We start from the raw sequence: 24,227 nt of genomic DNA on the forward strand, positions 1-24,227 counted from the left end.
TTGATTAAGGCACTGATGGCTCTTACGCCTCCTTCTGCTATTTCTGCTCCCTTCTTTAATTTGCCTCCAGTTAAGAGGGTTAGCGAACAGGAGTTTACAGAGGATGAGTCTTAATCTGATAAGGATTCCTTGACATATTCAAATGAAATTGCATCTCCTTTAGAAAATGTTTCTCCTAAGGAAGAATCCAATGGTGCAGATTCTCCGGTGGAAGAAATATCTTTTGGAAGAAGCTGTTAACAAAGTGAGAGAATGGGACTGCTCTCATGTTTCTGAGGTGCAAAAAAGATATTATTACATTTTACAAATTGAATCTCCTTCTCTTTCTGCTGCACCACCTGTATTGCCAGCATATTTGGATGCTTTTTCCTCTGCTTCTCAGGCCCCCAATTCTCAGGCTCCTGCACCTAAAAGGCCTGAGAGATTTTATAAAGTGCCCGACGACTGTAAATTCCTTTACAAATGCTCTTTAGCTGATCCTGCTGTAGTATCCATTGCTTCAGACAAATCTTTTAGGTTATTACCATCCTCTAAGCTTTTTCCTTCAGATAAGGAGTGCAAGATAATGGAAAGACTTGGGAAGAAGGTTTACACTTCTGCCCTTTAGCTTTCCCTGCCATTATGGAAAGACTTGGGAAGAAGGTTTACACTTCTGCTCCTTTAGCTTTCCCTGCCATTATGGAAAGACATGGGAAGAAGGTTTACACTTCTGCCCTTTAGCTTTCCGTGCCATTATGGAAAGACTTGGGAAGAAGGTTTACACTTCTGCCCTTTAGCTTTCCCTGCCATTATGGAAAGACTTGGGAAGAAGGTTTACACTTCTGCTCCTTTAGCTTTCCCTGCCATTATGGAAAGACATGGGAAGAAGGTTTACACTTCTGCCCTTTAGCTTTCCGTGCCATTATGGAAAGACTTGGGAAGAAGGTTTACACTTCTGCCCCTTTAGCTTTCCCTGCCATTATGGAAAGACTTGGGAAGAAGGTTTACACTTCTGCTCCTTCAGCTTTCCCTGCCATTATGGAAAGACTTGGGAAGAAGGTTTACACTTCTGCCCTTTAGCTTTCCGTGCCATTATGGAAAGACTTGGGAAGAAGGTTTACACTTCTGCTCCTTCAGCTTTCCCTGCCATTATGGAAAGACTTGGGAAGAAGGTTTACACTTCTGCCCCTTTAGCTTTCTGTGCCATTAAGTATCTGGACACATGTCCAGATTTTCTTTGGCTCTTCGTTCTCCTACCTCTCAAGCTCTTTCAGAGCTTTCAGATTCCAATATTAAAAATCAGGTTATGTCCCTTTTAGGAGTTTCTTCTCAAATGGTTCATCACTCAATCAAATGCAGTTATGATGCAGCAGAGGCATCATCTAAAGCAGCTGCGTCTGGCTCTGTTCTTAGAAGGCACTCTTGGTTAAGGCTTCAGCCACTGCCAGATGACATCAAAGCAAAACTGATGGATACTCCTCTGGATAACAGTGCTGTTTTTTTGGTACTGCAGCTGCAGACTTATTTAAGCCCTTAAAAGAAAAGGGAAAGGAACTTCAGGACTTGAAATACATTTTTGTGCCACCGGTTTCTAAATTTCACAGAAATTTCCCTTCTAAATCTTCTCTTCTCAGGAGACAGACCCATCCTTCTCCTTCTTCCAGGATTAAGAAGGCTGTTGGAAGATCTCCTCAGCCTAAAGCTTCTCCTTCAGGTTCTACACCAAAACAGCATTTTCCAGATAGGCCAGGTAGTCTGTGACTACCAACCTCTTCCAAATCTTACTCCTCTTTCTCTTCATCTATTTGTATCACTTCTAGTTTGGGCAAGTATAACTCAGGATTCCTAAGTTCTGTCTATTATCAATGTGGATATTTCATAACTTGGAAAAATCTTCCTCCATTCTGGGGCATTCCTCAACCTCTTCCAAACTAGTTGGATTTGTTTCCATGGGTTTTAAAGGATTTGCTTACTCAAGGAGCAATTCAACATGTTCCTCTGGCCCAAAGGGGGAGGGGGTTTTACTCAAGAACGTTTCTCATGCCCAGGAAAAGGAAGGTCCTTGGAGACCCATTTTCTGGACCTTTCTCATTTAAAAACTTTTCTAAAGGTTCCTACTTTCTGCATGCTGTCTTTACAGACTTTTCGTCTTATTCCTCCTCAGACCTACATGGACTCTCTGAACATCAAGGACACTTGTCTTCACATCCCTATTCATCCTCTTTACAGGAAATTTTTACATTTCTCTGTGGCTTCCTTGCACTTTCAGTTCTCTGCCTTGCCCTTTGGTTTATCCACTGCCCCAAGAGTATTCACAAAGTGTTTGACCCATGATTGTTTATTGCAGGATCAGAGGTATTCAGGTATATCCATACCTGGATGATCTTCTTTTTCTGGCTCCACTTTTCAAGAACAGTTAATTCAAAATCTGCTATTTGCCATCTCTCTCCTGCAAAGGTTGGGGTTCACAATAAATTTCAGAAAATTGGTTCTTTCCCCTTCACAGGATCACATTTTCCTAGGGTGCAGGCTAAGAACAGATCTCACATAGGCTTTTCTTCCACCAGAAACGATTCTCTCACTTCCTTCTTCCAGTCTTCTGTCTCCTCTTTCTCTAACTGCCAGGGAGTTTATTTGGCTACTGGGGTTTATTGCAGTCACAAATCCTATGGTCCCTCTGGCAAAACTTCACATGAGGAAGTTTCAGTGATACCCAAAATCAGTTTAGGTGTAGCATTCTCATCCTCTGGAGTTTGTACTTCCTCTTCTCCCATGCCTGAAATTAGAGCTTCTTTGGATTCAGCAATTTTTTCTGAATCCAGGTCTTCCTCTTTGTCTGCCTCAACCAACTCGAGTTGTTCACAGATGCCTCAGACGCAGGGTTTGGTGGCAACCTTTGCATCAAAAAAGATGTAGGGTCTCTGGTCGCTTCTCAAAGGAAAGAGCATATCGGTATCAAGGAAGTGAGGGCTCTCATACTAACTCTACAGGCTTTCCATCCTGTTTCATGCAGCACCTCTGAAAGTGTTCATGGACAACACCACTGTCCTCTGGTATATAAAGAAGTGGGTGGGGGTGGGGGACACAGTCATATTTTCTTTGCAGACTGGCTCTGGTGGCATGGGACTTGTCAGTTCAGTACATTTCATCCACTCAAAAGTTTGTGGCAGACACTCAGCAGGTCCACAATGATGTGTTTATGGACTTGGTCAATCAGTGGGATACTCCTCTAGTGGGATCTTTTTACCCCCCCCCCTCTGAACAGACAACTTCCTTTTTGTGATAGAGTCCCAGGCCATCTGATTTGGAAGGTGGATGCCCTATCTTTCTCATGGAAGGGGATGTTTCTTTGTTCATTTTCCCCCTTTCCTCTCATTCAAAAAGTTGTTCTCAGATTCAGCAGGACAAATGAAAAGTCTTGTTGGTGACTCCGTTTTGGCCAAGACAGAATTGGTTCCCCTCTTCTGCATTTAGCCAAGGGCAATCATCATCTTCAGTAAGTTGTAGTGATGAGTTTCAGGACTTGCTAAATAGGCGTAATGAGAAATGTTACTTTTGGCACAGTGTAGTTGACAGCTGGAGCTAAAATGGGGAGCAATGACTGGCAGTTCTTATTCTAGTTTTGGCATAAGAACATTACCTGTAGAGCATGATGTGTGATTGGTGAATGTAAGTTTGAAGATCTGTACCAGCATTTAAACTAGGGAGAGTACTTTGTTAATGGCTTCTGTGTGTAATTTGAATGTTAAGGATGGGTCAAGAATCAGGCCATTAGTATTGCTATATATTTGTTTTATATGGTCTCTAAGCAAAGTGGAGACAAGACTTCAGACTTATTGAAGGAAGCAGACTTTATAATTCCAGAATGAAAATGACTCCATTTTCTCTATACATTGTCCTGTCGGACACAATCAAGATTGTCTGCCTGCATTATTATCTTGACAGAAGGATGCTCTACTGTCAGGCCTTTTACAAAGATTAAAAACAGCAGTTGTCCCAAATCTGATCTTTGTATAGATAACCACTACTGAATTTGCCAGGCTGTGATAAGGAGAACTCAACATGGACTTGGAAGGTCCTCTCTGTCAGATAACCCTGGAGCTAAGTCAGCACATTTGTTCCAAGACTGAAGTTGCCCAGCTTATTTCAGAGTAAAGCATGGTTGGTTAACTATCTCCCAAGACCTGGATCATGTCCACAAAAATTCCAGCAGTGAAAACATCATAATTTATACTGCAGTAAATAGAGTTGGTTATGGTGTCCATGGCAGTAAGGGTGTTAAAATAATTATGAAACCATCCTGTTAACAACTTAGTAACCTGTTCTCATTTATATGGTTAGTTATATGTGTATGTATTTCTTTTACAATAATTTTCAACAATTTCTTTTAATGGGCACTTATTTCATGTTGCCCTGCAATCTTTAAATGAAGAAAGATGACAATAGTTTAGACAAAAGTGGTACAATGATAGTCTGCTTAAATATGCTTAATACAATACCAGAGGTTCATGAAGGATTAAAGATAAAAGATTAGACATGAAAGATTAAAGATGAAAGTAAGCAATTCAGAAGTTAGACATCCATAGGAAGACTGGATGGAGGTTTTCTGAATTTTGCCACATTTTTTGTGTAGCATATTGAAGAGGTCCTCTGTTTCTTTGGTGGAATCTGTGTTTAAATAAAATGAGGGGCTAATACCTGTAACAGAGGACATATGAAGTACAGTGTGAGAGACTAAGTCAGGTGCAAGGCAAAAAGTGATATTTACATTATTTTCACAAGTGGTGCTGCGGTAGCGTTGTCGCCTCATAGTTAGACATTGCCCGTTCGATTCGTCTTCTGTGTAGCAACATGCGTGAATGGGTGTTCCTTCATGGAAGGTTGTGCGTTAGGCCTGGCAAGCCAGTAGGTAAAAATCTACTGCCAATCATTAGTGGACCGGAGATGTTCTTCATCTCACATTGCTGCAGTCCTAACACTTGGGTAGTCCGCTGTCCCTCGGTCGGCCCGAATATCAGAGTATAAGGCTGACGTCGGTCAAGGCGCATTTGACTGACATCAGAACGTCAGGGTACAAATGCGCATGACCGACGTCATATCCTCTGTCTTTTTTGCCGCATGGTCCGATGCAGAAGCAGTGTTGCAAGTGCCGTTCGGCGTTCTGAAATTTTTCGAATTCGGAGTTTCAGACCGAAGTCAGAGTTGGTTAAGTACCCCGTTGGGGAATATTTTGTTTTTTTCTTGCCTCAGTGGTTTACCGGATGTCAGAAAAAGTGAATAACTGTATTTCTTGTGGGAAACAGATACCGCATAGGGATTACCATAATTTGTGTATACCTTGTTTGGGACCTGAGCACGACGTTGTTGGGTGTCGCTTTTGTGCTAGGTTCAATAAATGCACTATTAAGCGTAGGTTGGATTGTCGGCTCACTGTGGAAGCTGCAAGGGTTGATATTGTAGGTTGGATTGTGCCAGGTTGGTCTTTGGGAAGCGGTGCAATTACAATATGCCGTCGGATGCTCCGACGCCGGCTTCCTCAAAGAAGCGCAAGGACAAGGCAGTTAAACCTAGGTTAGAGGAGTCGTCCGAACTGGACGCCGGTTCTTTAGAGGCGTCAGTGGAACCGGTGGTTCCGACGGAGGCCTCTATGGAGTCCCAGGGAGAAACTGTGTTTTTACAGGATGTGGCCTCCCAGGAAGCAGGTCAGGCTGTAGGGGCTTCTCAGGTAACTGTACTCCCCTCCCTTCCTAAGGTGTCTAGGCCCTCTCTTTCTGCTTCCAAGGCTTCTCCTAGAGGAAGGTCTAGTTTTGCTTCTGTGGGTGTCACTCCTAGTTCTTCAGGTTCTGTGCCCAAAAAGCACATGCTTAAAATGGCAGAAGATTTAATTACTTTAATTAGAGGCTCTATGCCCCCTCCTGATAAGAGGCCTAGGATGGAACCAGTGTTGGGGGATTATGAGCAGGCTTGGATGTGTCTGAGTCTTGACTGAAGACTTGCAGGAGTATTCTCATTATTCTGATTCTGATGTGGATGATTCTACTCCTGCTTCTCCTCCTGAGGATTTTTCTTTTTCAGAGACCCTTCACTCCATGAGAGAGCATTTTAAATGGGAAGGTCAGGATTTCTCTGATTCCAGGAAAAGGCTTAGGGAATTTTTGTTTTTACCCCAGCATAGGCCTTTAGCTATACCTCCTGTTCTGACTGTAGTGGAAGATGTGTTTGCAGAGGCTTCGCTTAATCCTGATTCTTTGCCTCCTGCTCCTGTTAAACCAGATAGGTATTACAGGGTGCCTGAAGCTCATAAGTATCTTTTTAAGAGTCCTAGGGCAGACCCAGAAACTGTTAGCCAGGGGCCTAAGGGTGTAAAGGCTTCTGTTGTCAAGAATCCGGTTCCTGCAGATAAAGAGGCCAGGGCCTTGGATAGATGGGGAAAGAAAGTTTATACTTCTTCCACTCTAGCCATGAGAGCTTTGAATTGCCAGTTTCACATGTTGAAATATCAAAATTATCTCCTTTCACAGTTGAAATCTAAGGTTGATGCTCTGGCGGAAGGTATTGATTGTAAAGAGTTACAAGATTTAGTGCATGTTTCTGAACAGGTGGGTAAGCATTCTTTGCAATGTGGTTTTGATGCTGTACAGGCCTCGTCTAGGGTGGCTGCCACTGGGTCAGTTCTTCGCAGGCATGCCTGGCTGAGGGATCAAAATTTATCTGACCATGTTAAGACTAGGATTTTGGATGCCCCTTTGCAATCTGATGTCTTGTTTGGTTCTCCTGTTGAGGCAGTTTTAAAGAAAATGGAAGACAAGGCTAAGTCTATGCAGACTGTTAAAGATTTTTTGCAGGTTCAGCCTCCAAAGTTTAGTAGAAATTGGCCTACTAAAGGGTGGACGTATCCTTCTTATGATTCCCAGTCTAGGGGTAGATCTAGACGTGGCAGGGGCAGAGGTCAGGGCTTTTTCAGGCCTAGGACAGGGAGTTCTCCTGCACAGTCTTCGGGTGAGGGCAGGGGTCAGTCCTTTCGTAAACAGACCCAATGACCTACCTTTTCAGCTGCCAGAACCTTCTCACCTGGCAGCACCTTTGGGAGGAAGGTTGGCACTTTTCAAAGAAAATTGGAGTTTGATTACCCAAGACAGATGGGTACTGGATATCATACATCATGGTTACAGGTTTTATTTCCATACCTTGCCTCCTTTTAAAGGCATGCCAGACATTCCTCCTCAACAAAGAATAGAGGCTCACAAGCAAATTTCTCTGTTACTCCAAATAGGGGCCATACAGCCGGTTCCTATGCCAGAAAGGGGCCTAGGATTTTATTCTCGCCTGTTCCTTGTGCCAAAAAAGGGGAACACGTGGAGACCAATTTTGGATTTATCTATCCTCAACACTTATCTGGACATTCCCAAGTTCAAAATGTTGACGTTACAACAGCTTTTACCTCTTCTGGGCAAGGATCACTGGATGGTAACTTTGGATCTCAAGGAGGCTTACCTTCATGTTCCTATCAGGCTAAGTTGCAGGAAGTATCTGCGTTTTCGGACTGGGACTTCTCATTATCAGTTCTCTGCATTGCCCTTTGGCTTATCTACTGCGCCCAGAGTATTTACAAAAGTTCTGGCTCCAGTGATAGCTTTCTTCAGGCTAAAAGGAATACAAATCTATCCTTATTTGGACGATTGCCTGATACTGGCTCAAGGAAGGGACGAGCTTCTTCGTCATTTGGAATATGTGATAGCAGTGCTAAGATGCCTGGGGTATTCTGTGAACGAAATAAAGTCCAGTCTAGTACCCTCTCAAGACATGTGCTTTCTGGGAGTAAGACTGAATACAGCATCCCAGATGGCCTTTCTAACCCCGGACAAACAAAAGAATCTTTCCCTTTACTTCCATCATCTATCTCTTCAGTCCGGGCTGACTGCAAGGACAGTCCTTCAAGCCTTAGGGTTCATGGCATCTTGTATTCTGGTGCTTCCCAATGCCAAATTGCATATGAGGAAGTTGCAATGGTATCACAAAAATGTATGGACACAGCACTGCCAGCATCTGGACACTGTCATTCAAATAATACCTTGCATTCAAAAGGAATTTTTGTGGTGGGCTCAGGAATGTCACCTAAACAAGGGACTCTCTGTGACCCGGCCAGAGGCGAGTCAAATTTTAACAACAGATGCCTCAGACAAAGCTTGGGGAGCTCATCTAAATGGAAAGTGGATACAAGACAAGTGGCCTGTCAGACTACAGCATCTACATATCAACTTGAAGGAGATGTTAGCAGTCCAGTTTGCATTAATAGCTTTCAAGGATTTACTTCTTCCAGGGCAGGTGTTGATTCTAACAGACAACACAACTGTCATGTGGTACATCAACAAGCAAGGGGGAACACATTCTTATCCTCTATGCAGGCAAGCAATGATTTTGTGGGAGACTGCTCTCAGTTTACAACTAAGTCTTCAGGCAAGGTTTCTGCCGGGAGCACAGAACTCCTTAGCAGATGTGTTAAGCAGACAAATCATGGATCCCCACGAGTGGAAACTGGATCTTCATGTATTTCAGAAATTGACAGTGTCCTGGGGAACTCCAGACATAGATCTGTTCGCTTCTCCACTAAACCACCAGCTGCCAAAGTTTTGCACAAAGCGGTTTCATCCCACAGCTTGGAAAGTGGATGCTCTTTCTTTCAGTTGGAGAAGTCTTCATGTGTGTGCCTTTCCACCTCTGCCTCTCCTCCCAAAGGTACTTCTGAAGGTCAGACAGGACAAGCCAAGGATGATTTTGATAGCTCCAGATTGGCCTCGACAGCACTGGTACCCATTACTGAGAAGTCTGGTACGGAAGCCTCCATGGCCTTTGCCTTTGATTCCTCATCTGTTGTCCCAGGAGGACAGTCATTTGCTCAATGTCAAGCTTCACTCTCTTCACCTAACAGCATGGCATATTCTGTTTTAAACCATAAAGGGTCTCAACTTCCACAACAAGTTTTGAATGTGATTTTGGAAGCTAGAAGGCCTAGTACAAGGAAAGTGTACGCAGATAAATGGAAGAGATTTTTATTTTGGAGTGCAGCTAAGGATTTGGATGTTTCTGAGCCTGATTTAAGTGTGGCTCTTCAATATCTTACTGAGTTATTGGACAAAGGTTTGTCCTTCTCTTCTATTAAGATTCATGCTGCAGCAATTTCAGCTCACTACGACTGTGACCCACCATTGTTTTCTCATCCTTTGTTCAAGCAATTTCTTAGAGGGGCAAAGAATATAAGACCCCCACGTAGAGCTCCTACTCCTGCTTGGGATCTCAATTTTGTGTTGGAGAAACTCACTCTACAACCTTTTGAGCCTGCAGCTACTGCTGAGTTGAAATATTTGTCATGGAAGACTGCTTTTTTGTTGGCCATTACCTCTGCAAGAAGGGTTTCTGAATTGCAGGCCCTTATGGCAGTTGAGCCTTTCTTAATTTTCCATAAGGATAGGGTATCTTTACGTACTAATCCTTCCTTTATGCCTAAAGTGGTTTCTAGTGTGGCTTTAAACCAAACTATTCATTTACCTACTTTTTATGCAAATCCCCAAACCAAAGGGGAAAGGATTTTGCACACTTTAGATGTACACAGGCAGTTGCGATATTATTTGGACAGAACTAAAGGGTTCAGACAATCTCAGCAGTTATTAGTTTCTTTTGCTTTGTGCTCTCAGGGCAAGCCCGTGTCAAAACAAACTATTTCTAAGTGGATTGGATTTTGCATTGCTTTCTGTTATTCCCATCATGGCAAAGAGATTCCAGCTGGGATTAGGCCTCATTCCACTAGGGCTACTGCCACTTCAACAGCTTTTTTGAGGGGGGTGGCTACTAAGGATATTTTGGAGGCAGCCACTTGGAGTTCAGTGCATACCTTCTCTAGGCATTACCACCTTCCTCTGTACTCTAGATCCAGGACTGGTTTTGCCACTGCTGTGTTGCAGGGCATTTTGGCAGCCCCTGCTTCATTATAGTTTAGCCATCCTCCCTTACCTCTGCTTTGGGATTCTACCCAAGTGTTAGGACTGCAGCAATGTGAGATGAAGAACATAGTACAGTTTTGTACCTACCATAAATGTAGATGTTCGAAGATCCACATTGCTGCAGTCCAATTTACCCTCCCTCCTTCCCCTCTGTAGTTTGAGGTGGTTGTGTGGGCTGGGTTATCCCTCTGAGGTATAGTGTATATATTGTATATATATTGTACATATTTTTGGTGTTAGGCTGGTTGGTTGTTTAGTTGTTGTCTATGGGTTTTGACCTTTCTTTTTAGGGTCTTCTGACATCTGGGGCAAGAAAAGACTGAGGATATGACGTCGGTCATGCGCATTTGTACCCTGACGTTCTGATGTCAGTCAAATGCGCCTTGACCGACGTCAGCCTTATACTCTGATATTCGGGCCGACCGAGGGACAGCGGACTACCCAAGTGTTAGGACTGCAGCAATGTGGATCTTCGAACATCTACATTTATGGTAGGTACAAAACTGTACTTTCCGCTGTGGCGACCCCTAACCGGGAAAAGCCGAAAGACACAAACATACAGAGTTGGCTTAGCTGAAAATGCAACAAATGAAATAAAGAACCGGCTAACACAACACTATGTAAAATGCTTGTTTAATTTCACAAAGGTAAAAACAAAATATATAACAGACAAGTGCTTTCACATCAAAGGAAATTCATCAGATCTAAAAACAAACTAACAAACAGTGCTTAAATACAGTTAAATTCAAAATCACCTGATTGTCACATCATCTCAGCAAGAGTTTTAAAAATATGTACTCATTTAATCCTTTCCCTTTATCAGATTGTAAAATTAACATCCATTTAACTTCCAAGCATTCTGTTTTTGTCTTAATATCACCTCCTCTAGCTCCTAGATTCAGTAATTCCAAAAAACTAAACATTTAAAGCAATGTTTAATACCAGTGTTACAAATATGTTTATACAAAGCATTCGTATTATCACATCTGCTTATTTCATACAAATATTCCCAGATACAATTCTTCAACATTCGATTCGTTTCCCAACACTGATCACAAACAGCCAAGCAGACCTGGTTGCTGCTAGTACAGTTGCCATAAAATTGAATTTAAAGGTATGTCCAGAAACAGGATGTACAAAGGTATCTTTTGATGTTCTTCGTGTTTCACTGTTGCAGTCATTACATTTGGGTTATCTGCTTGCAGGTAGCCCTCAGTCGGCCTGATTATCAAAGTATTGGGTCCTGCGTCAGTTGCTGTCTCATCTTCCATGACATCAGGCAGTCAGGGGTATAAAGCATGCAGCTGATGCCATTACATCAGTCTTTCTTGCCGTGCGGTGCCTGAAGCAGAAGCAGTTCGCAAGTGCCAGTCGGCCAACTCCTGAAATTTTCGTTTTCGAGTGTCAGATCCGAAGTCTTCGAAAAAGCTAAGTACCCCATTGGGGATCCTTTTTCTTGCTCTAAACTGATGTTAGTAAAAGTTAACAATTGTATTTCTTGTGGAAAGCAAATACTTGACAAAGATTTTCATTCGTACTGCATTCCTTGCTTAGGCTCAGACCACGACGTCCCTCGCTTTTGGTTTTGTGCCTTATTCAATCCTCGAACTATTCATCATCGGTTCATTTTCACATCTAACTATTTTGGTACTCTGTTCAATTATCCAGAAATGGCTTCGGTAAGCCATCCAACTACCGACATTCTGAAAAAACATAAAGAAAAAGACAGAAACAGACCATATAGGTCCAAAGCTGCCGACAACGCTTCCGTTAAGCTAGTCGCCAGATTGCCGGTACTCAGTGAGGCGATTTCTAACCCCATGATACCCGCTACTTCAGATTTGCAGGCCTCTACTAAGACCCATTCAGAGTCCAGTATGACGCGAGATGCTTCTTTGACTATGGAACCTGCAGATGTCTCTACCTTGGATGGGTCCGGAGCTGGTATGCAGGCACCAGCTTCTGAGGGTGTATTCAGGCCTACTGACTTGCATATCAAACCGATGCCATCTTCTTCTTCAAGGCCTAAAACTCGATCCACGCCTAGAAAACCAATGCCCAGACCACATGGTCAGGCCTCTATGCCTAAAAAATAAGAATGGCTGAAGACCTTATTATTCTAATCAGGGGAAGCCACCCTTCTCCCTCTAAGACGTAGAACTGATTTTCCTTCTGATTCTTCGGATCAGGATTCTGAAATTTCTTTTTCTTCGATGACCAGGATTTACCCTCATCTACCTATGAGGATTCTGATGCAGAGGACTCCATTCCCTCTTCTTCCCCTCCAGAAGATTTCTCTTTTGGCAAAACCTTGCATACCCTTAGGGAGCATTTTCGATGGGAAAGCCAGGATTACTCTGACTCTAAAAAGAGGCTTAGGGAATTTTTACTCCTACCTCAAAACAGGCCTTTAACTATCCCTCCTATACTGGACATTGTAGATAATGCCTTCATGGAATCTAGCCTGGCCCGAGACACTTTACCTCCCACTCCCAGGAAACCTGACTGGTATTACAGAATACCTGACTCTCACAAGTTTCTCTTTAAGAATCCTACTGCAGATCCAGAGACCATTTCACAGGGACCCAAAAGCATTAAGGCTACTACTGCCAAAAACCCTACCCCCTCCGAAAGAGATTCCAGGGCCCTGGGCAGATGGGGTAAGAAGGTATACACTTCTGCTACTTTGGCCATTAGGGCTTTAAACTGCCAATTTCATATGTTAAAGTATCAGCAGCATATTATTGGATTACTTAAACAGAAAATTATGTTGATTCCTGACTGCTGAAAGTAAAGAATTACAGGATTTAATGCATTCTGCTGAACAAGTTGGTAAACATATTTTGCAATGTGGTTTTGATTCCTTAGAGGCATCTTGCAGGGCTGCTGTCACTGGGTCTGTACCTAGAAGGCATGCTTGGCTTAAGGAGCAAACTTTACCAGATCATATTAAAGCTAAATTACTCGATGCTCCCTTAAACCAAGACCGCCTGTTTGGCAACAAAGCAGAAGTACTACTTAAAAAGATGGAGAAAAAAGCTAAATCTATGCAAACTGTTAAAAGATGTCCTGCAAGTACAGCCTCCCAGATTTAGTAGGCACTGGCCTTCTAAGAATTGGTCCTGGTCCTTTCCTGTCTCTTCAAGGCCTTCTCAGTCCAAACCCAGGACCAGCAGACCACCCAGGCTTCAGTCTCAAGGTACTCACAGGCCTAAGCAGTGGGGGGGGCTCCCTCTTCCAAAGCTGGAAGTGGTAAGGCACCCCCCCTATAGTAAGCTGTCACAATGACTTAACCTTAAACCTTCCAAGTCCTGCTCAACTGACTGTTCCTTTAGGGGGAAAGATCGCCCTGCATGCAAAAAACTGAGAACTCATTACCAAAGACAAATGGGTTCTAAATATAGTTTCCCAAGGATACAGATTCCACTTCCACTCCTTACCAACCCCAAATGGTTGGCCAGACCTACCCCCAAATCAGTGGGCAGAGGCTCAACAGCAGGTTCTCAATCTTCTAAGTATCAGGGACATTCAACCTGTCCCAGAAGAGGAATGGGGCCAAGGTTTTTACTCAAGACTTTTCCTGGTACCCATAAAAGACAATACCTGGCATCCTATCCTGGACTTGTCTATCCTAAACACCTTTTTGGTAATCCCAAAATTCAAAATGCTAACTCTTCATCAGCTGCTTCTCATACTAGGCAAAAATGCTGGTTGGCAACATTGGATTTAAATGAAGCTTACCTGCACATCCCAGTAAGGGAATCTTGCAGAAAATACCTATGCTTCAGAGCAGGCTACATGCACTATCAGTTCTCTGCACTGCCCTTTGGCTTATCTACTGTGCCCAGGGTATTCACAAAGTGCCTAGCTCCAGTCATTGCATTCTGCAGGCAAAGAAATATTCAAATATACCCATACCTGGACGATTGTCTAATTCAGGCAGAAAGCCAGGACATACTATTAAATCATCTGGCATTTGTAAAGAAACTGCTAACCTCACTGGGGTACACCATAAACAAAAAGAAATCTCACCTAGTACCCTGCCAACAAATTGTATTCATGGGAGCAAGCTTGAATACAACTTCCAAGATAGCCTACCTCACACCAGAGAAACAAATGTATTTGACAGCCTACTTCAAACTACTGGCCACAAAGACCCAACTATCTGCAAGGAAAATACTGCAAGCCCTGGGGTTCATGGCCTCTTGCATTCTACTAATTCCATATGCAAGACTGCATATGAGGAAACTACAGTGGTATCTAAAAAGCCTATGGTGTCCACATTCTCAGGACCTGAAATCAATGATTCCCATCATTCCTTATATAAAGACAGAGTTCGTTTGGTGGGCAGAGGCCCGCCACCACAACAAGGGACTGCCATTCACTCTACCCCCTGCCACCCAAACCCTAACAACAGACACATCAGACTATGCATGAGGGGCTCACTTGGCAGGGCAGTGCATTCAGGGCAAATAGAACCCGAGCCAAATGCACCTGCATATCAATCAAAAAGAAATGTTAGCTGTACAGAATTCTCTGACAGCCTTCAAGGACCACATTCTTCCAGGACAATTATTGGTAAAGATAGACAACACCACTTTTATGTGGTACATAAACAAGCAGGGGGGAACTCACTCATACCCCCTCTGCAGACTAACCATGGCTTTGTGGAACACAGCCTTGAGCTACCAAGTGCACCTACAAGCTCAATTCCTGCCAGGCAAGCTAAATACACTGGCAGATGACCTAAGCAGAAATCTCATGGACCCACACGAGTGGAAACTGGAGCCAAAGATAGTCAACATGCTGAGAAACAAATGGGGGGAGTCCAGAGATAGACCTGTTTGCCTCCCCTCAGAACTACCAATTGGACAAGGTCTGCACAAGGACTCCCCACAGACAAGCTTGGAAAGTGGATGCCCTGTCCTTTACCTGGGAAAGCCTCTCAGTTTATGCCTTTCCACCTCTGCTTCTCCTCTCGGAAGTTTTACTAAAGATCAAACTGGACAAACCAAGGACAATACTCATTGCACCAGACTGGCCACGCCAACACTGGTACCCCCTCTTGTGCAGTATGTCACTACTGGAGCCATGGCACCGTCCTCAAACTCCTTCCCTACTGTCCCAACAGGAGGGCCAGATTCTATACCCCCCAGCTTCAAACCCTGAACCTGGCAGACTAGCTAATTACCTGAATTCTCCTATACCATCCCTCAGCAAACAGGTGCTGGATGTCATCTTGGAGGCAAGGAGGCCTAGTACTAGAAAATCCTATGCTGAAAAGTGGAAAAGATTCTGTTCCTGGAGCCAGACTCAGGGGATGGGCACAACAGTGCCCAGTTTACCACATATTATTCAATACTTAACAGAGATGCTTCACAAGGGCCTTTCCTTCTCTTCCATTAAAATTCATGCCTCAGCTATTTCAGCACATTATAATACTGAGCCACCCCTCTTCTCTCACCCCCTACTGAAACAATTCCTTAGAGGGGCCAAAAAGTTTAAGACACCCAGGAGAGCTCCTACTCCTGCCTGGGACCTTAACTTTGTATTGGAAAAGTTCACTCTACCTCCTTTTTAGCCAGCTGCAACTGCAGAGTTGAAATTCCTTTCTTGGAAAACAGCCTTCCTTCTAGCCATCACTTCAGCAAGAAGGGTGTCTGAATTACAGGCCGTCATGGCAGTGGAGCCTTTCATCATCTTTCATGTGGACAGGGTGTCCTTCAGGACCAATCCTTCCTTTAAGCCCAAGGTGGTATCCAGTGTGGCCCTTAATCAGTCCATTCATTTGCCAACCTTCTTTTCTAATCCACAGAACAAAGAGAAATGAATACTACACTCCTTGGACATGCACAGACAACTTAGATTTTACTTGGACAGGACCAAGCCTCTGAGGAAATCTGAACAGCTACTAGTTGCCTTTGCTGCAGGGGCAGAGGGGAAGGCCATTTTAAAGCAAACCATTTTTAAGTGGATAGGCCATTGCATTCTTTTCTGCTGTAAGCACCATGAAAAACCTACTCCACAGGGGATAAGACCCCATTCCACCAGGGCTGCATCTACTTCTACAGCCTTTCTCAGAGTTATTCCTACTAGGGACATCCTAGAAGCTGCTACCTGGAGTTCTGTACATACCTTCACTAAGCATTACCACTTGGCAATTTTTTTCTAAATCCAGAGCTGGTCTGGACACTGCAGTCTTGCAGGGCCTAATAGCTAGTCATAATGCTCAATAACTGCCTCCTCCTTTCCTTAACTTTGGGAATCTACCCAAATGTAATGACTGCAACAGTGAAACATGAAGAGCATAGTACAGTTGTGTACACTTACCATAAATGTAGATGTTCGAGCGTATTCACTGTTGCAGTCCTGGTTACCCTCCCTCCAGCCCCCTGACTTCTATTGGCTATACCTCTCTTCTTGTTTACTATACTTAAGTTTTCTGGTGTATTTGCTTTTTGTTGGATGTGTGACCTTATATTTAATTGCTTCCCATTATGGGGCCACCTGACATCTGGGGCAAGAAAAACTGATGTAATGGCATCGGCTGCATGCTTTATACCCCTGACTACCTGACGTCATGGAAGATGAGACAGCAACCAACGCAGGACCCAAGACTTTGATAATCAGGCCGACTGAGGGCTACCTGCAAGCAGATAACCCAAATGTAATGACTGCAACAGTGAATACACTCGAACATCTACATTTATGGTAAGTGTACACAACTATACTTTTTAACATATTTACATATGGTACATAGTCTGCATGGATGTGTCCCTTTCCTAACAGAAATACAGGTTTATAGTAAAGTACTTTCTTAATAGAACTATTATTTCCATAACAAAAGCATGGAGTTTCACCAAGGAAGTCCCTGCATCTGGCATCAGTAGTCAAAATATGCCAGTATTTCCTAATGATGTGACGATGAATCAAATGTTGAAGAATCATGATTTTGAATCTTCTTAACTGTATTTAAGCATTGTGTGTTTGGTTTTAGATCTGATGAAGCACCTTTGGTGTGAAAAAGCTCATCGGTTATATATTTTTATTATTTCTCATATAGTGCTGTATTAGCTGGTTATTTTATTTGTCGCTTCTGAATTTATTGAACCAGGTTTCACCTGCTTAGTTTGATTCTGTTTCCTGGCCTCTTAGCTGAAAATGGCTTGACTGTTGACAAGCCATCTGTCTGGCTACAGATGAACATAGATTACTGTCAATCCCTCCCAAACAAAACTGTATCTAATCCTTACTAAATCAAAGTGACTTGTATTAAGGAAAGACACAATCCAAAGATCAAACTGTTCTTGTTCTGTAAAGAATCATTTCACATTAGAAAGTCATTGATTTTATGTCTGAAGATTTGAGTCAGGAGTTGCAGGGTTACATAGTATTACTAACAGTGCTTCTGCTGCCTCTGTTCTAAAACGTAATTGGCAGGCATATCTCTACTAGGAAAAAGGGATCTGAATTGTTTCTAAATATTTTTACTAGTACTTTATACAATATGTTCAGTATAGCTCGTATACTGGGATATCAACCTTCTTTTGCTTTTAGAAATAAATTTAACTTAAAATGGCAGTTGTGTTATCGTAGTGACTGTACTTCTGTTGTTAGTAGGAAGAACGTGAGTTTTCCATGCAACAGTTGCAATTATTGTAAGTATATCTTGTGCTGAGATCATTTTACACAGCTACTCACAGGTCTACTTCTTTTTGTTGAAAACTCATTTCGTTGAATTTCATTTCACCTAACTCAGTTCACTGAAAGCTCAAATTACTGAAAACTCATTTCACTGAAATACTGGCACTGTGTAGAGTTGTGTAAGGCAATTAATGTAGTGCAATTCTGGAGTTAGTATATATAGTTAGTGGGGGTTTGGGGGCACAGCTCCCCACATTGGAGGGTGAGGGGGCATATCCCCCCCACCTAGTTTGGGTTTAAATTGTCTTTAATTGAGCTAGTCATTGGTGTTGTAAGTATGCATGTCTGTAGTTTAACATGTAGCTTTGAAATTCAGCATTGTAAACGTTCAGTGAAATATAATTTAAACACAAACTAGGTGGGGGGCTGTACCCCCCCCCCCCCCACAACACCATTACTGTATATACTAACTCCAGGATTGCACTACAGTGGGAAAAACTGCATTTACCTTTTAGTTGCCTTGCACAACTCTACACAGTGCCAGTATTTCAGTGAAATGAGTTTTCAGTAATTTGAGCTTTCAGTGAAGTGAGTTCAGTGAAATGAAATTCAACAAAATGTGTTTTCAACTAAAAGAAGTAGACCCTCCACTCACTGATGCAATACCTTTGATTATGATGACTGCGATATTTTATATCTGACATACATAGTAAGCAATTTGTGATAGATGTGATTTGTTCTGTGTAGGTAAGATTGTTAAATAGTTCAGAGGTAGGATTTATGAAAATTAATATAACATTAGCGTTGTCACCTCACAGTAAGTCATTGTCCTGTTCGATTCTCAGCTAGAGCATCTTCTGTGTGGAGACATGCGTGAATGGGCGTACCTTCATTGAAGATTGTGCGTCAGGGCTGGCAACTCGGCACGTAACTGGGAAAAGCTGAAAGACACAACAACAACAATATAACATTAGGTAGCAGAATCCCAGGAATGCCTTATTTAAACATACTGCATTAATGGGAGATGAGCACACTTTCAGATTCATAATGTTACAGGAAGTATGTATAAGTCTGAGAGGGGGTAATATTAGGACGATAACAGGAAATTGTGAATGCAATTGGATTACTACGTTAAATGCAACTAGTATGCCTGGTCTGAATGGGCATTTTTCTTTAAATCTAAATTACTTATGAGGAAATTGTTTCATTACTCATGATCATGATTTTTTTTAGGATACATATACATATGCACTAAGTTTTATATGTGTATTTATACTACTTGATAGTGTTTGGTTGACTTGAAAGTACTTGTTGGATTGTAAAATATATTTTTTCCTCTACACATGGTTCCAGTCATGTTTTGGTTTTGTGTATAGGATTTTGCTTGCACTACTGGACTCAACCATTACACTGGTTTTGGTTTGGTCGGTCTAGTCAAGATAGAACTGGGGATTATGTGCTGAAAGGGGCTCATTGTGGCATAGTGGCTTTTTTCTTATATAAAATACTGCTTATGTGCAGTATACTACAGAAATATCCAACCAAGATGTATTTACACAAAACATTATGGTAATAAAAATGTTTATAGCAAGTAATACATATTAAGCATCTGTTGGAAGCTGGATGTAAAAAGGAAGACTTTAACTCATAATGACAGAATCAGTTGCCTCTCACTGAAAGATTTGAGGGCGGCAGTGGAGACTATTGTTGAAGACTGATCGGAGGAGGCTGTGGATATACTGGGAGACCTATATGTTGTAGTTTTACCTGTTGTGGTAACTTGGACTTTGTAAGTATTCCCCTGATTCACACTTTACAGTTCAGCACTTTAAAGGGTAACAGTTGCTGTCCTCAGAACTTCAAAGGGCATCCAGGTTGGCATTACCTTTAATCTAAAGGTTGGATCAGAAAGATAGTGTCTGTGAGGCTCAAGACTTAGTGTATCCTTAACCGCGAGTATAACCAAGTGTATTCCTAACTGCGAGTCTAGTCCTTTTCCTGGTAATGGAAGGACTAGAGTTAACTCTGTGATTACCCAAGAGACTGAGTTAAGGTTATTCAGATTGTTTGAATGGTAAATAGGTCTTAAGTCAAATCTAACCATTAATGTGACTTTTAAGTGTTCATCTAAAATAAAGGGTTTGAGTTATGACTAAAATTGATGGCATTTGATGGACTCATACCAATAATATGCTTGAAGAAAAATGATATGTTTTATGTTTACTTTGATCACTACATTTTTTTTTGTTTCTTTGTACTTCTTTGATTCCACATTTCAAAGTAAACCCCAAACTTTAATTAATAACACAAAAATGTGCAAGAACTTGGGCACGTACTAGTGCGTGCGTACACATACACACACACACACACACACACACACACACAGCTGGATTAGAAAAAGGGTGTTTCTCAGAGTAAAATGATTTAAGTCCCTTGTACTAGTTTTTGCCATTCAGTAGAACTGACATTGGGACATAATGTTTTTTGAATTTTCAGTCATAAATACTACTGTGTAACATAAGTTAGCAAAGGTGACCTGCACAGATCTGCAGTATGAAGTCCAGTGTATCATTGGATGCAAGTGAGTATTCCTCTGTGCTGCATTTTATTTGGTAGTGATGTGTGTGTGTGTGTGTGTGTGTGTGTGTGTGTGTGTGTGTGTGTGTGTGTGTGTGTGTGTGTGTGTGTGTAGGGCTGCATAGGCCTGAACTGACTGTACGCCATAATGTTATGGTGGTGAGTAAGGCGTTGTGACCCTAGCCTCTCTACATCTGTAGAACTTTGTTGGTGCATAGGTTTGCAGGGATGATGTCATTCATGCATCTAGGCACTTCTTCAGTATCTTGGGCATCCTTTCATCTGTGCTACACAGTCTGAACTGCACACCATTAGGCTGTCCTGTTGTAATTAAGATCATTGCACCATTACAACACAGCTGTTTTCAAATCAGCTGTATCCTGAGACTTGTGCAAGAATTTCATCACAAGTGTGTTATTCTTGTGATAACTCATTAAGTCACTTGTGCTAGTCTTCAGAGGTACTGTTGTGTATCATATGTGGCAATCTACTCCAAGGGAAAGGTTACAGGTTAAACAGAATTTAATTTAGACTGTAATAGTTAGCACATCTAGCAAATTACTACAGCCCTATTCAAGGGGAAAAATGTACTTTTTTTTTTTTTTTTTTTGCATAGCACCATAATAACAATTTGTACAGCATAGGTAAAAAAAAAAAAAACTTTCAGAACTTTTTTTGTCCTACCCAGCAGTAACCCATAAATATCCAGAAGTAATACAAGAGACAGCATAAATAAATATCAACTGAAGCATAGAAAGCACAAACAGTTAAAAAAGGGAAAACAGTGGAGAAATAAGATAAACTATATTTAATGTTTAGCTCTAAACAGCAGTAAAGTAATACCCAGAGACCGAAAAGAAATTATAAAATATAAATCATCAGAGTAAGCAGAAATAATCACAGAACTTGTATTTCTTACTTTCTGTACCTCAGACTATAACATTGAATGTTTTCATGCATTTGCCTTTTTTTCTTTTTTTTTTTCTTTTACCTTCACCTGTACACCTGAAGAAGTAGACTGTTACCTTACTTTCAGTCCATTATGTTTCAGTGCAGGAAGGGGCTGGATTTAATAGAGAGACAAGAATGATTAACTGAGCTAGAGTCCTGCAAATTGTTTATAAATTAAGTTTTGGTGAAATGGGAATCCTTGAGTTTTCTTCATCAGTTCCTGTGGTTTGTCACTACTGAACATAAGACTGGTGGTAGTAAGAAGGTTTCTCTGAACTTTCTGTATTGTGTGATCTTGGAGGCAGTATCGTTAAAGATGCAAGAGTTAGGGGCCACTTACAAAAAATATGTATTATATACTGTTTTTTCATTGCAGTCAATGGATTTTGCAGCTGTTTTTTTTTTTTTTTTTTTGTTCTAGGGGAACAAGTACCAGTGAAAACTGGCTTGATGTTTAGCATCAGAAGTTAAGTATTATGAGGTGTTTTTATATGCAAAGGCATCAGAAACAGAACAAAGCTAAGTGTTTTGCACAAACTGTGTCTCTTCACAGGGAACGTACCCCGCAGGAGTAAGAGTAGGGTGGAAAAGGCATACCAGAGACAAGCAAAATGAAAGTGGTTCTTGGTTACCTATTGTACAAATAAAGGCTGAAGTCTTTTTAATATATTTGCTAGAACAGACTTGCTAGAAGGGATGTGACGGAGAAGTGTGTTTGCCAGCAGCATTACTAAGGAATCCAAAGGTGTTTTTTAATTTTTTAAATTTTGAACTGAATATATCTGAAAACTGTTGAACACGGAATTAAAGTGGGGGTGATAATTCAACTTTTGGACTGTAGTTCTGACATTAAAACATTTCTACATTGCAACAGTGAATAGTGGATATTCAGCACATCAAAAACTACAGAGGGCACAGGCCTGGATGTTAGTGTTAGGGGAAGGGTATGTTATGTATTTATGCTCCTTGGATCACTCTGTGTGTTATTTCAGCAAACTAAGACACAGTTCTTGAATACAGAAGTTACTTTTGCTGACTGTTTGTTTCTGTATTAAGACCCTCACAGGATTTATAAAAAATGTTTAGAACTATACTTGAGGACTGCACGAGAAAACTGAAAAGCAAATTTCTGTCTGTGAGTTTGCATTCATTTTAATTGTGGGTTTTATATTTTTTCCATAGTACTAAAAATAATAGACTTGTATGTGTTTCTTAGACTGTAGATATTGTTTAGCAAAATATGACCTTTTCACATGTTTACTCCCCTCTACCTTCTGACTGTCGGACACTTTAGTCCATTCATTTCTCCTAGGGGTGAAAGCCATCGCTGACCTACTTGTACACCTGTGAGGTAAGCTCTGATAATAAGCCATCATCCAGGGAGACATGAGAGTCTCTCCTCCTATCCCTTGGAGCTTCTGCGGGATGCTTGTGTTGGCAGTATTTGAGGTGGAAGAGCAGGTGAGCTTCCCCACATGATTGTCCCTGACTGTCTGTTGTAGCACATCCCTCTGGCCTTAACTTTGTGGTCTACACCACCCAGAGCTCCCACTAGATGCGATCCATGTGCAAACCAAGCTGCCCCCCCCCCTAAGAATGGGCATGCTAAATGCTGATCACTCCCATTCTCCCTCACTTCTTGCTCCAGTGCCCACTGACACCATTGTACAAACAGGGTGACATTTCCCCATGTTTAAGTTTAAAGACAGCTGGATTTTGTTTGGTTTGGACTGGACTAAGTCTTGGAAAACATACAAAATTGTTGACCTGTTTAATTTATGTTGTGTTTCTTCTTTTAAAAAGTAATGATTAGCATAGCTAATCAAACACCATGTTGTATACTATTAAAAAAATAAATATTTATTACTACAAGTTTGAGCTGGCACAGTGGCATGTAATACATTTCAAATCCCAGCATTTTGAGACAATATTGAGTTTAATAATGAGCCTGCAGATGGCATCATATCCTGCTGTTTATAACTTAGTTGATGTTATTAATAATATGGATTGATATTCCTGAAGGGGTGTGTATGCAACTGCTACTTTGTTGAATATTTACTTCTGTCATCACTGTGGTAATAAGCCTGCAACTAGACTGGTCGTAGCTACTGCAGAAGAAACTGTAGTACAGAGAAATAGAGCTGCTACAGTATCACACTTCAGCTGCTATTTGTGTAGTGAATTATAGAATGTACTGTGACACTAAAACAATGATGAATCGGAAAGTTTCTCTTTCTTTTTTTCGTGTTCTTGTTGACATTTTCTTGCGTCTGTGTGTTAATTGCTTTTTCTGACTTCATTCTGAGCACTTGTAAATGACCTACTAAAATCTAGGAAAGAACACTTGAGTTTTTTTCTTCTTTTCAGTAGCAGTAGTGTATGGGCTGTGCTATATTTAATGCATCTGCTGCAGCGTAACACTGAGTTGTGATTACCAGAGGTGAACAGCAGGTGTGCTTTTGCATTATCATTTACTGTTCAGGAAGAACAACATTAACAGTGAAGTCTGAGAGGTTGTGCATGTCTTCTGGCAATGTATATTCCAACATTGCTGATCGGAACTTATAGCATGCTTTCTTCTATATTTTTCTGCTTAACAGAAAGATGACTAGAGCCCATTTGATGGAAAAAAGGAATTTTTTGACAAGGCACAGAAGATAAGTAGGGGTAGTTTAAACTTACAATTTGTTATAATGCATTAGTCACTGTGTTCACAGGTGGTTCAGCTGTCAAATAAGTTCATAGAGAGCTTTTTGCATGTTTTTTTTAGGCTTTAAGCTCTGCCTTGTGTGTAAGAATTTAGTTCCTTCATTATTTGTTGTGATCACCTTTTATTACAGTAAACAGAAAAATAAAGCCTACTGCCTTAAAAATGTGACATCAGATTTATGCTTTACTTTTGATGTCTGGGTTGTATGTTCCAAAAACTTTCATACAGGTCAGTGACTATTCCCTGACTGTTGCACATTTTTGGGATGTCCTACAAGTAGTGAAATGTAATAATTAGCATTATAGTATAGTATTTGTATAGTAAATATAATCTTCATCTTTTTCCATGCAGAAATCCTGTACGTGTAC

This window comes from Protopterus annectens, chromosome 9.part0, assembly GCF_019279795.1.
Source record: "Protopterus annectens isolate FY-2018-M chromosome 9.part0, PAN1.0, whole genome shotgun sequence".
In the NCBI taxonomy this organism is placed as follows: Eukaryota; Metazoa; Chordata; order Ceratodontiformes; family Protopteridae; genus Protopterus; species Protopterus annectens.